Raw genomic sequence first — 12,624 nt, 5'->3', positions numbered from 1 at the left:
AGTATCACACAGAAAGAAAAAATTGATTCCTGAAAATCTATCATTCTCTCTCTCTCTCTCTCTCTCTCTCTCTCTCTCTCTCTGGGCAAGAGAAGAGGGAAATTCAGCCTGCAGATAGCAATGAAGATGTTCATTCCTCCTTCAGGAGAAACAAGAACCAGATTCTGCAAATGGAGCAGCCCACAGACACTGTTGGCACAATCCAAACCCTAATACCACAAGGGCAGAGGGAGACCAGGAAGCCCAGAACCAGAAGGCAAAAGCTAATACTCTCAGGTGCGTCTGACCCTCCTTGCAAGTCTCCTTGCCCATGTATGGCACCTTTCTATACATGGGCAGTGCCTAAGTCAGGTGGAGCTAGCGAAAAACAAACCCTTCCCCTCTGCTACCATGTCCAGCAGAACCAAATGAGGAACTCTTCAGGAAATGAGATGGCATATTGTTTTTCTGGCCACTAAAGGGAAAACCAGCATCAAAAAAGTTCTTTCACAAGTTTATGTGAACACTTAAACTCTTTGTCTAAACGTGTCTTTGGTTCATACAATAAAATCATACCCAGTTCAGGTAGGTATAAAACTCTGGGTCACAGTCATTATCCTTTATCACAGTATTCCTTTTTTTTTATTTATTTACAGTACTGGGATTTGAATTCAGGGCCTACACCTTGAGCCACTCCACCATCCCTTTTATGTGAAGGGGATTTTTTTGAGATAGGGTCTCGCCAACTATTTATCCAGCTGTTTTCAAACCATGATCTTTCTGATCTCTGCCTCCTGAGTAGCTAGGATTACAGGCGCGAGCCACCAGCAGCCAGCACTACGGTATTCCATTGTCTCCTGGTTTTTTTAGCCGTTGAAAGTTTGTTTTCAGATGCAGTTCTATGCCTCAACATATGTATTTTTTTTACTGGCACTGGGGTTTGAACGCAGCATCTCACAACTTGCTAGGCAGGCGCTCTAGCCACTTGGCCAGCCCTATACCTAAACCTGTTAATCTATTCCTTCTCTCTGGCTGCCTAAGAAATTTCTCTCCCTAGCCTTCATGTTCTATCATGTGTCTGGGAGTAGATTTTCATTTTTAATCCTACTTAGAACTCGTGCTTCTTCAATCTGAGGATACTGGTCTTTCGCTTGTTCTAGAAAATTTTCTGGTGTTGTCTTTTCAAATATTGCCTCTCCCCATTCTTTGCACTTCTTCTTCGTCTCTTAGCTTAAGTTCCTCTGAAAGCAGAGCCTGAGAAAAGACTCAAATTAATTTTCGAGATGATGCTGGTGAGCAAAAATGATGGAGAGAGAAGTGTAAAACAGCAACTCCAATCAAGTTGGCCTTGCATCCATTGTGACTAATGAGGGCTCAGACCCACAGGGGATTCCTTGAGAAAATCAATAGCGAAATCCTCCGATGGTCTCACCCAAGGACAACTGAGTTAATTTATGCATCTCCTTACTGTCGCTGGTTAATGCTGCTGCTGGAAGTGACGCAGGAGGTGCACTGTTTGCACATGAGCTGGGAAGGCTTATGCAATGTCAGTGAAAGCCCAGAGTCAGAAGAACTAAGAAGCTCTGCAGCGTGGGATTGAGAAGGGATGTTGCACTGTGTAGGAGAGTGTTCACCACTGCCCGAAACCAGGTGAGTGGAGGGAATTAGCACAAGGCACCACCAGCATCCTCCTCGGGTTTATAGTAAAACTTACTCTGTCTTTATGCTGCATAACCTCACCTTCACATTCACCTTTTTTTTTTCCTCTTGGCCTCACAAAGCTCTCAGTTTCCTTGGGTCTACATTCATCATCGCATAGGTTTTGGGAAGAGACTTGTTCTCTCACACACTTTGTTATTTGATTCTGCCAGGCATTCCAAGGGTATCATAAACTTTGAATCAATTTTTTCTATTGTGGTAAAATATATACAACACAAAATTACCTATTTTAGCCATATTTAATTAAAAGTCCAGATTGAAAGCCCAGGTAGCTGATTTTAAGCTCCCAGGCATTAAGTACATTTGCACTGTTGTACAACCATCACCGCCAGCCATCTCTAACATTTAAATGAGTTTCTCAGCTGCGGTTTTGGTTTATCACATGGGAGTTTTTCCTTCCTAAATCCCTGGACAACTAGAGCCTCCCTCACCCTCAAGCAGAGGTTTCCCAGTGCAACCCCACCTGCCAAGCACACAGTCTTTCCAGGGCCTTGACCTATGCAGGGCCCTCAGGTCCAGCTCCCCTTTCTTTCAGACCTAAGACCTCACTGGTTGTCCCTGCAAGAGAGACAATGGATACATTTCCTTGGTCCGAGGACTTTTCCTCAGAACCTGACCGGCCCAGACTCCAGTGCCACGACACGCACACTTACTACTCTGGCTTTCCAGTCCCTATTCATTCTTGGTACCTGAAGATTCCTGTCTTGCTTTGAAGAAATGATTTTCAACCTTGGCTTATATTAGAATCAACTGGAGACGTTTTTTTTTAACTCCAGGACATAATCCAAAACAATTACATCCAAACTTGTCATATAAAAAGTGAGATATACATGTATATGTATGTATGTGTAGGATGTGCCTAGACACATAAAAATCATGAATGTGTACCTGAATGGTCAAAGTACGGGACCCCTGCTTTAAAGCTGTTGCCTTTGTTGGGTAGCTTCTGGGCTATGATCCTAACAGGGAGACATTTCTACACTGCAAACCTTCAAGAAATAATGATGTCACTTTGGCTACCTCTTTTAGCCTCCTACATGGGATCTTCTTGTAGAGCCCAGACTCAGCGCTATTACCATTCTGATGTTCCGTGCCTCACCTTCCTACAGGGAAAGGCCTTTTTTCAACAACAGCAGATAAATGGGTCTGCTCAGCACAGCTTTATCTTGTCACCTCTATTGAAGAACATTCTTCTTTAGCCCGTATGTGAGTCTTTGTTGGCTGTTCAGTTACTCAGATCCACTTCGGGATGCCTACTAACGATAATAAAAGCAGCCAACAAATATTAAGAGCTTTTGCTTTTAAACAGTCTTGCTGCCATTCAGGCCAAGAATCTAGACCACAAATTTTCCATTTTTGGTTTTTTATTGCCCTTATATTAATGTATGTATACAATATATGATGAACATAAAACTCATAATAAATATAGTAATACTATATAATTATTATTACTATATCACACACTATTTTAAAGACAGATTAGTACAGAAAAACAGACCCGAATATGAGCACCTATAAGATTTAATAGATGTTTGCTGGGCACATGGCTCATGTGGTAGAACGCCTGTCTTGCAAGCACAGGATCCTGAAACCCCAGTTCTGCCAGAAAGATTTAATAGATGTTCATATTTTGCCACCTTGGCTTTTTTCTCTGAGGAAAAAAGCAAGTCATTACAGATACAGCAGAGACCCTTGCTGTAACTACCCCCCCAACCCTATGCTACAAACCAGAGCTTAAGTTTGCTACTTACAAGCATATCATGAACTATTTCTACATGTGCATACATTTCAAAATCACATGTGAACCACACGTGTTTAAATGGTTTATGTGCATGAGGTTGTATCGGAATGAAGGGCACACCTGTAGTTATCTCACACACATGCAGCCCCTAAACACTCCAGCAGCTGTCCCTAGAGCCCCAGTCAGCAAATGATATGGTTTTCTGTTGCCAGAGATAAAAGCAGTTTTCAGTTAGTTGTCCTTAGCAGTTTGAATCTGTCTACCTGCAAAACACAGGTGCTTCAGTTTTCAAACAATAAGTCTTCGAGTCATTTCTTTCCATTCTTCCCCTAAGAAAAGGCTCATATGGAGAAGGGCAGGGTCAGAGATGCTGCTGAGATCTGGTTCCGACTGCTCAGGTAACAAGAGGTGGGCAAGCAGCAGGAGGAGCATCCTCTCCTGCCCCAGGGCCCTCCTGTAAGAATAGGGAGGGGGACTGATTCAGAGACAGCCAATCACTGCATGTCACATCTGACTTTTGTTGGTTAATAATGGTTCCCTGAAAGCTTCTCTTTTCAGAGAAAGAGAAGGCCATCTCTGAAGGCCTCTCAGTTTGGGATCTACCTCCTACCTTCCCAATGTGGTAGCCACCCCAGAGATTCACAGACCCGGGGCTGAGAACATCATCCCATCTTGGGTCCACACGGGTTTCTAAAGTGAGTGTGACCGATTTGAAGGCCCAGGAAGGTACAGAATGGTGAGACCTCAAGGTCAGACAGCACAGAGGCTGAGAGGCCTTCCAGGACTATTTGGATTATGATCAGACTTGAGATTTTCCTGCTTGACACCCAGACAGATTGGCCCTTCCCTCCCTCATCAACAGCAGCCTGAACACACACATCGACTATTCCCCTGCTTGCTAAAATTTACCAACAGATACAGCATAATTCATGAAGTAAGAAATGGTCCAGGGAAGGAAGTGCTGCCGCTTTGATACATTTCCAGGACTTCCTGGTGGCCAGTGTCTTCCATTAGACATCCCTATGTCCTAGTGATGGGACTAGAGGCTGGGGCTTGCACAAGGCTCAGGAGATCGCAGGTCCCCAACAGCAAACTCCAGAGACTCATAGCATGGTAACTCACATAAGCCAAGGACTCTGGGCAGCCTCCCTGACCGCCTCCTCCCATGGCCCCTCCCTGACGTGCCCTTTCACTGGCCTTGGGGGCTGGCGGAGGCCTGGGGAGGCCTGAAGAGGCCGTGGGAGTTTGGCTACCATTATCCAGCCCTTATCACCACTAACGTTCAGGCTGACACCAACCCCTCTTAGTTCAATGACTAGGGGCCGACTTGAGGTCATGCCTGTCTCCAGAGAGTCCGTGCTATCTCGGTGACCTGCGGAAACCTTGGCATGAGCTCATGTTTTCTGACGACAGAGAGGATCCCTGCCGTATGGCTGCCCCCCACCCCCACCCCCAGTGTCTGGCATGAGCCTCTGAAGGCTCCACCATTACTCACTGAAATAGCAGTACTGATAACTACAGCAGACAGAAACACATTGATGAATTTCCATTCAGAAAAGCACCGTCTGCCTCCCTCCCTACCCTCTCTCTCCTCCCTCCCCTCTGCCATCATGTGTTCCCCCTTTGGGTAGACACAGGCAGAGCCTGTTTCAGACACAGCCCCCAAACCCTCACTACCCCTGTCCCAGCCCCCTGAAGTCATGGTGTGTCCATAACCCCTAGAAAAGTGTGTGTCTGGGGAATTCATGCTAAAATATACTTCTCCCCATTCAGGAAAATGCCTTTAGGACAGAAATAGTGTTTTATTCATTAGTATTTTCTAAAACCTGATGCCACCTGACAAGCAGTAAGCTTATTTGACAAAATGGACTGGGTTGTATTGGATTGGGTGTGGCTGACAGAACACAGGAGTGGAAGGTGCTCTGTGGAGTGCATTGGTGGGAGGGGTCTCTGTATAAATATCCCAGCTGTCAGCATTTGTAGAACTGCTTCTCTTGTCTGTTCTTTCTGCTGGTTCTCCACACAATACCTTAATCTCTTTAGGTGCCAGGTTATCTCTCACTGTGTGCTGCTCATTGTTCTTGAAAAAATATTTACTGAAATTATTTCAGAGCCCAAAGGAAAATTGCCTTCCTCCAAAGAGGATTTTGTTTGCTTCTGTCAGGTACCTGGGGCCTCAGCCCCTCCAGATCTACCTAAACCAAGTTCAAAGCTTTAGTGTTCCTCAGACCATCCAAGTCATCCTCCCCAGGAGGTCTGGTGGACCTCTAGCTCACCTGACTTGGTAACACCAGAAAATAGTAGTTTTTTTCAATTAGACTTCTTTTTTTTTTTTTTGTGGTACTGGGGTTTGAACTCAGGGCCTACACCTTGAACCACCCCATCAGCCCTTTATTTTTCTGATAGGAAGGGAAGGGAAGGGGGTGGGACGGGAGGAGAGGAGAGGGGAAGGGAGGAAAGGAAGGGAAGGAAGGAGGAAAGGGAGGGAAGAGAGAGAAAGAAAGAAAGAAAAGGAAAGAAGGAAGGAAGGAAGGAAGGAGAAAAGAAAAGGAACATTCTGTCTCAAAAGAATACTTATCAATAACTGAAGTGTTAAAAGGACAGTTTTTGTGACATACCAAGATGTTTGAGACTAAAAGTATATCTTTTTAATCTTTTTCTTACCTGGATAATATAACTCTGATAGTTTTTCATGTCACTTCATACCTGTCTGTTTTACTTGCGTATTGCTGTGTAACAAACCCCCACAAACTTGGAGGCTTAAAATGACACCTGTTTACTGTCTCATGGTTTCTGTGGGTCAGGAATGCAGGAGTGACTAGCTGGGTCCTTGCTCAGGGTCTCCCACAAGGCAGCAATCAAAAAGTCAGCCAGGGATGAGACTCATCTGAAGATTCAATAGGGGAGAGGACCAAAGCCAAGCTCACTCACATAGAGGAGCTGGGGGCTGCTCACTTGTGGATGTCGGAATGAAGGCCTCGGCTCCCAGCTGGCTGCTGGCCAGTTACCCTTATTCTGCTTGCCATGTGGTCCTTCCAAACTTGGTACATCAAAAACAGCAAGGGAAAGTCTGCTAGCAAGACAGAAGTCACACTCTTCTGTGGTCTAATCACAGAAGTAACATCCTCTCATGTTGAGGTATTCAGTGAACTAGCAGTAAATTACTCTAGGGAGAGGATTTGCAGGGTGTGAATACCAGATGACAAGGACTGATGGCAAGCATCTTAAAAGCTAACAACAGAACCATCCTTAGGGAGGCTTTCCTGTGTGGACCCAGGCCTAGCCACCAGACATGCTCATTGTGGTATCTCTTCACATAGGGGACACTTTGCTTCAAAGCCCAAGCTTCAAAGTCAGCCAGGGTGTATAACAACCCTGACTGTATTGCACAATAGTTGAGTTACCTTGAAAAAATTACTTGCCACATACATTTGTAATTCCAGCTACTCAGGAGGCAGAGGTAGGAGAATCACATGTTTGAGGCCAGCCTGGGCAAAGTTAGTGAGACCTTATCTCAGAAACAAAATACAAACAAAGGGCTGGGGACATGGCTTAGGAGAGAGACTGTTTGCCTAGCATGTGCAAGGCCCTAGGTTCAATCTCCAGTACCAAAAACTTTTTAAAAAATTACTTAACTTCCCTCAATCTTAGTTCTCTAATCTTTTGACAAGAATAGTAAGTATCCTCAAAGAGCCTTTGTGCCGACCCATGCTCACCAGTTCTTGGAATGCTGAAATACTTCCAACCCATTTGGTAAAACCCTTGGTTCCCCAAGTCCTGGGTGTCTCTTGGCCACTCTAGGACACCCTACTATTCCTGATGCACCCCTCAGGACTTCTTGAACCCTACTCTCCTCAGAAACTGCAGGAATGACATCCAGCATGGCAACCACCTCTGGGGCCCTGCTCCAATGCCTGCAGGCCATGTCGTATTCTGTACCATCCTGAACATAAAATGTTTTTGATGTCACCTTTGGTTGCTATCAATTAATTCAAATGCTAATGTCTCCAGAGAGCACTTGATAAACAAAAGCGCATTTTTCTGCTTGTATTAGGAAAATTGTGCGTGTGCATGTGTGTCCATGTGTTTGCTGGGGATTGACCCCAGGGCCTCACACACTGTGTACAGTGTAAGCACACACTGTACCACTGAGCAACACCCTCAGCTTGAAAAGTTTTGACAAAGAAAACAAACAGGATGAAGACACTGGCTTTGATTCTACTCACCAAGTAGACTTGTTTTTTTTTGTTGTTTTATTTTTTGGAGGGGGGGTTGTTTTGTTTGTTTGTTTTGCAGTACTGGAGATTGAACCCAGGGCTATGTGCACACTAGGCAAGAGTCTACCAGTTGAGCTATGCCACCAGCCCTTTTGTTTGTTTGTTTGTTCTCAATTTTGTTTTTAAGACAGGCTCTCACTGTTAATAGAGCCCCAGAATTTAGTGGCCCAACCTGCCCTGTCCCAGGGATTGCTAACAGAGTTCCTAGGGAACCTCTCCCCCATGAGAACCACAGGTAGGACAGCAAGCTCCTACTTCCAGAGACCATGCACAGTCAGTTAACTGAGAAATAAGGATTAGTGTTTGCCTAGGAGGAGAGTCCTTATCCAGCTCTGGCTCTGTACAAGATGCTGGGTCTGACTGCCTGGGCTTAGGTCTTAGTTCTAGCAGTAACCAGCTGTGTGGCTTGAGCAAGACTTTGTAACCCCTCTGAGCTGCTTCCTTGTCATTACCAAGTGCAAGCCTGGAGTCACTGCCTGGTCTGAATCCCAAATCTCCCTCCTCCCTGTTCTGGCCTCAAGGTGTTTATTGGCCTTCTCCATCTCAGCCCCCATTTCCTCATCAAGCTGCCTCTTTGAGATTTGTGGAAATCAAATGAGTTCCTGTATGTAGAGAACTGAGTAGCTGCACACAGAACTCAATAAATGTAAGCCAGTGTTATTAAATAAATAATCCAAAAAGTGCTTGGTGCATTGTAAGTGTGCAATTACAATTACTCACCTGCAAAGTGGGAAGAATTGTAGCTACTTCAAAATGTAGGAGAAGCTGAGCTCAGCCTGTAATCCTAGCTATTTGGGAGGCTGAGATCAGGAGGATCATGATTTGAGATCAGCCCAGGCAAATAGTTCAAAAGACCTCAACTCCAAAAAAAAAAAAATACAAAAACAAAATGGACTGGAGGTGTGGCTCAAGGGGTAGAGTGTCTACTTTGCAAGTGTAAAGCCCTGAGTTAAAACCCAGTCCCACAAAAAAAAAAAAAGTAGAGCTTAATGAAATGGTACATGCAACTTAATTCATTTTACTTAAATGTTTCATTTTGCAAATATCATTTTATCCTTCCCCAGAGTGATGCCAGGGCCAGAATGATGAGGGCAGCTACACACTGTGGAGGTCATCAGGACTAGGGCCCAGCAAGGGACAGGGACAGGAATCAACTTCATTTTCTTTCTGTACTACCACCACCTGGCAGCCCCATGGACTCTGTCACACTGACTCTGCAACATCGCTCTCTTATGGTAAGATCTTTTCAAAAGTGCTTTTATCACAAGTCCCCAGAAGGGGTTGGTGGTTTTGGCCACAGAATTGCAAGAAGCCATGGAAAGTATGTGATCAAAACTCCTCCTTTGGCAAACATGGTGTCTGGCACACAGGGAAGAGGTGTGACTTGCCCCAAATCACACAGAAGCCTGGCCCATTGTGGGAGGGAACCAGATGGCACAGCTCCATGCCCCAAACAGAGGACACTGTGCAAAGGAGCAAGATATCCAGACAGGATGTGCACAGGGTTCAGGCTAAGGAGGCCTGAGCTCAGCCCTGGTCCTGCTTTCAGTGTGGACAGCTCAGGACAGCCATGTCGCCTCTCTGAGCCTCAGTCTTCCCTCTGCAGTGGACATGTCATCCACACCATGCCTCCCTCACCAGTGCCTGAATCTCCTACTACATGGCAAAACTGAAACTTGTTTCTGAAGCATTTTACAAGTATGGGTCAAGCTCCTCTCTGCCCACCAAACCAGTGGGCATGAGAACCTCCTTAGCTCCCACAGTCTGTCTGGAAAGTGCTGCTCAAATCCAAATCCTGCCCCATTTTACTCGTGTCCCCTCCCATGGAGAAGATTGTCCTCTCCATCACTTGGTGCCTCCTGGGATATACTAAATTGTCAGACAGCATATTTTTACATTCTTCTCATTCATCTGTTCAATTAACAAACCTCTACCTACTGTGCTTCTCCACCCCACACTGGGCTCTGGGACATGTCCTCTGCCTCCAAGGAAAGAAAGTCAGCTCATGGGCCAGGGCAACAAAACAGGGAAGTGTGGGTTCTGTTGGAGCAGGGCAGGGTGCCCCACTCAGCTTCACTGGCCAGAACAGGCTTCCCAGAGGAGGGGCCCAGCCCTGAAGGTGAGCAGGTAATGCCCAAGCCTGGTGGATAGGAAATGCATGCCAGAGGAACCACCTATGCAAAGGCAGGCAGTGGGGAAGGGAAGGCTCCAGGGGGTGGAGCTGCCTCCATGTTTACCAAAGGGGGCTTCTGGAAGCATTGCCTCTCAGAGCAGCAGTAGAGAGGCTGACAAGCCACCAGTTGCAAATCTAGACCCAGCTCCATGTCAGGTGGAAAACTCCTGACCTTTCCTAGGGCTTTTTTTATGGCTCCTTTTTTGGGGATAGGGGCATTTCCTCTTATTTCTGCTAACTCACTCCCCTCAGCTGAGACCTGTCAGGGCAAACTCTGACCTCTGAATCTTTCCTTCCTTAGACCTGAGCTCCCTGCCTCCTCCAGCCCCATCCCTACCTTCTGCTGTCAGCTCAGTGTCTGCAGCCACATCCGGGTCCTGGTGTCCCTGAAGAGCCTCCAGGTTGGGGCCAATGGAAGTACAGGTGGCCTCATGGGGAGACCAAGGGCACAGAGTAGAGGGAGATGAAAACAGGAAGGTGGGGGTGATAAGGGGAGAGTCCTAAGGGAAGTGGAATCTATTTTTAAAAACAGCAAGGTTTGGGGAAATCCTGAACTGAAGAATAGCAGCCTCAGCTCTCAGCAGAACTGGCCCAGAAACATCTCTGTCATAGAGCCAGGGAGGAAGATGTGTCCATGTGCCACAGTGAGTGGTTCATGGGAGGCTGGCCCTACATTCATTCAATAAGACCTTCACTGAGTGTGTTTTGCACACACTCACATCTGGCAAGTCCCCAAGTTAATTTTTTGTGAACACACCATATGCATTGCTGTCTCAAGGCCTTTGCACTTGCTTTTCCTGCGTACTGGAATGTTTTTACACACATCTCCACATCACTGCCTTGCTCACATCACTTTCTCAATGAAGCCATCTGGACCATACTACTTAAAATTGCAATAGCACCCAGCCCACGCCACCTTGCCCCCAGAGTCCCTATCCCTGACATCCTAGACTTGTCCCTTTGTAAAGTTTAGAGAACTGCATCAGTGGCTCACGCCTATAATCGCAGCTACTCAGAAGGCACAGACCAGGAGAATCATGGTTCAAAGCCAGCTCAGGCAAATAGTTCATGAGACCCCATCTCAAAAAATAACCAATGCAAAAAAAGTGGGGCTGGTGGAGTGACTCAAGTGGTAGAGAACCTGCCTAGCAAGTGTGAGGCCCTGAGTTCAAATCTATGTGCTGCAAAAAAAAAAAGGAGTGAACTGCCAGTCTCAAGGTCTCTGAGACTTCCCACCTTTCTCTTCCCATCTCCATTTGTATCCTGAACCTAAACACACATGAAAACATCCCAGCTATGTACCAGCAGACTCTGGCATACCTACACCTGATTTCTACTCACCCTCTCAAGGTCAGACCTGTGGGAACCCTGACAAGAGGACAGGGGCTCAGTGCTGTTTCTGCAGCAACTTTTGAGGCCCAGAATGCAGTCCAGAAAGGGGCTTAGGGTCTGAGGGGCCCAGTCCCTTGGCCTAGCAGACTTCTCATCATGGAGGGCAGAGCAGGCCCTCCAAAGTGCAGAGCTTAGGGCCAGGGTACCCCCACCAAGGTCTAAGGAGGCAACTGTCCCTTCCTTATTTTAACTTCCTCCATAGCCCTTCACAGTGTCTGACATACTGCATTGTTTATTTGTTTGTTTGTTTATTATCTGAGTCTCTCCAAGAAAATGGAAGCCCACAAGAAGGTAACAATTGCATGTTTTGTTCACTGTTGGGTGTTTTGTTTTGTTTTGTTTTTTTGGTGGAACTGGGGCTTGAATTCAGGGCTTCAAAGTTGCTAATCAGGTCCTCTACAGCTTGAGCCACACCTCTAGTCCATTTTGCTCTGGTTATTTTTGGAGATAGGGTCTCACAAAATATTTGTCTGGGCTAACTTCAAACTGCAGTCCTCCAGATCTCATCCTCCCTGGTAGCTAGGATTATAGGACTGAGCCACTGACACCGGCTCACTACTGTAGTTTTTCACAATTGCTCTATTTTATTAACACCACATTTCAGCCTAGTGACTTCATAATTTCTATTTCCTGATTACTATTAAAATAATTTGTTGTAGTTAATGAAGTGCCATTGAATTCCAGATACTATAATACCGTTGAGTTTAAAACAATGATTGTAAATAAGAAATTGTACTCACAGACTTCCAAGGAATCTTTCAGAAGCCTTGCTGTACAAAGTTATCTTTTTCTTAAAGTGGAATAAAAATCCACAAATAAGTTACCTGTCAAATACAGAAAAAATGAAAACACAAAATAAAAATACACATTTCATAAAAGAAAATTGTTTTAAATGTCTTCATTTTTTAATGAGGGCTGAGTACAGTGGCTCGTACCTGTAATCCCAGCTACTCAGAAGTCAGAAATCAGAAGCATTGAGGTTCTTGGCCAGCCCAGGCAAAAACTTAAAAAGGCCCATCTCAGCAAATGAGCCAGGTGTGGTGGCCTATAATCCCAGCTACAGGGGAGGCATAGATGGGAAGATAACGCTCCAAGGCCAGCCCAGGCAAAAAGCACAAAATCCTAGCTGAAAAATGACTAAAGAAAAAGAGTAGTAGCAAAAAAATAGTAGTACAAGGCCCTGAGTTCAATCCCCAGTGCTACCAAAACATAAAGAAGCCTCCACAATGAATTCTCATTAAAAACAATTGAACCATTTAACTTGTTTTCTTACTGCTGTTTTAATCAGTTTCCAGCCAGATGTATCTTGATTGTAACCTAAAATTTCTTGGAAGTTTGTTGGG

At 45.5% G+C, this 12,624-nt stretch overlaps 1 protein-coding gene across 3 annotated transcripts in view; it reads right to left on the bottom strand.

Annotated features, from left to right (window-relative positions):
- The window catches only part of LOC141416471 (beta-defensin 109-like), a 187,391-nt gene extending 176,952 nt beyond the window's left edge, over positions 1 to 10,439 (bottom strand). For all 3 annotated transcript variants that reach the window (XM_074053458.1, XM_074053460.1, XM_074053459.1), the window contains exon 1: positions 10,227 to 10,439. The gene's annotated coding sequence lies outside the window, so the exon portion shown is untranslated. The remainder of the gene's footprint in view (positions 1 to 10,226) is intronic.
- Positions 10,440 to 12,624: the final 2,185 nt, after the last annotated feature.

Source organism: Castor canadensis, chromosome 14 (genome assembly GCF_047511655.1).
Source record: "Castor canadensis chromosome 14, mCasCan1.hap1v2, whole genome shotgun sequence".
NCBI classification, from domain to species: domain Eukaryota; kingdom Metazoa; phylum Chordata; class Mammalia; order Rodentia; family Castoridae; genus Castor; species Castor canadensis.
Note: the sequence above shows the minus strand (reverse complement) of the source record. Positions and strands in the feature narration are given on the sequence as shown.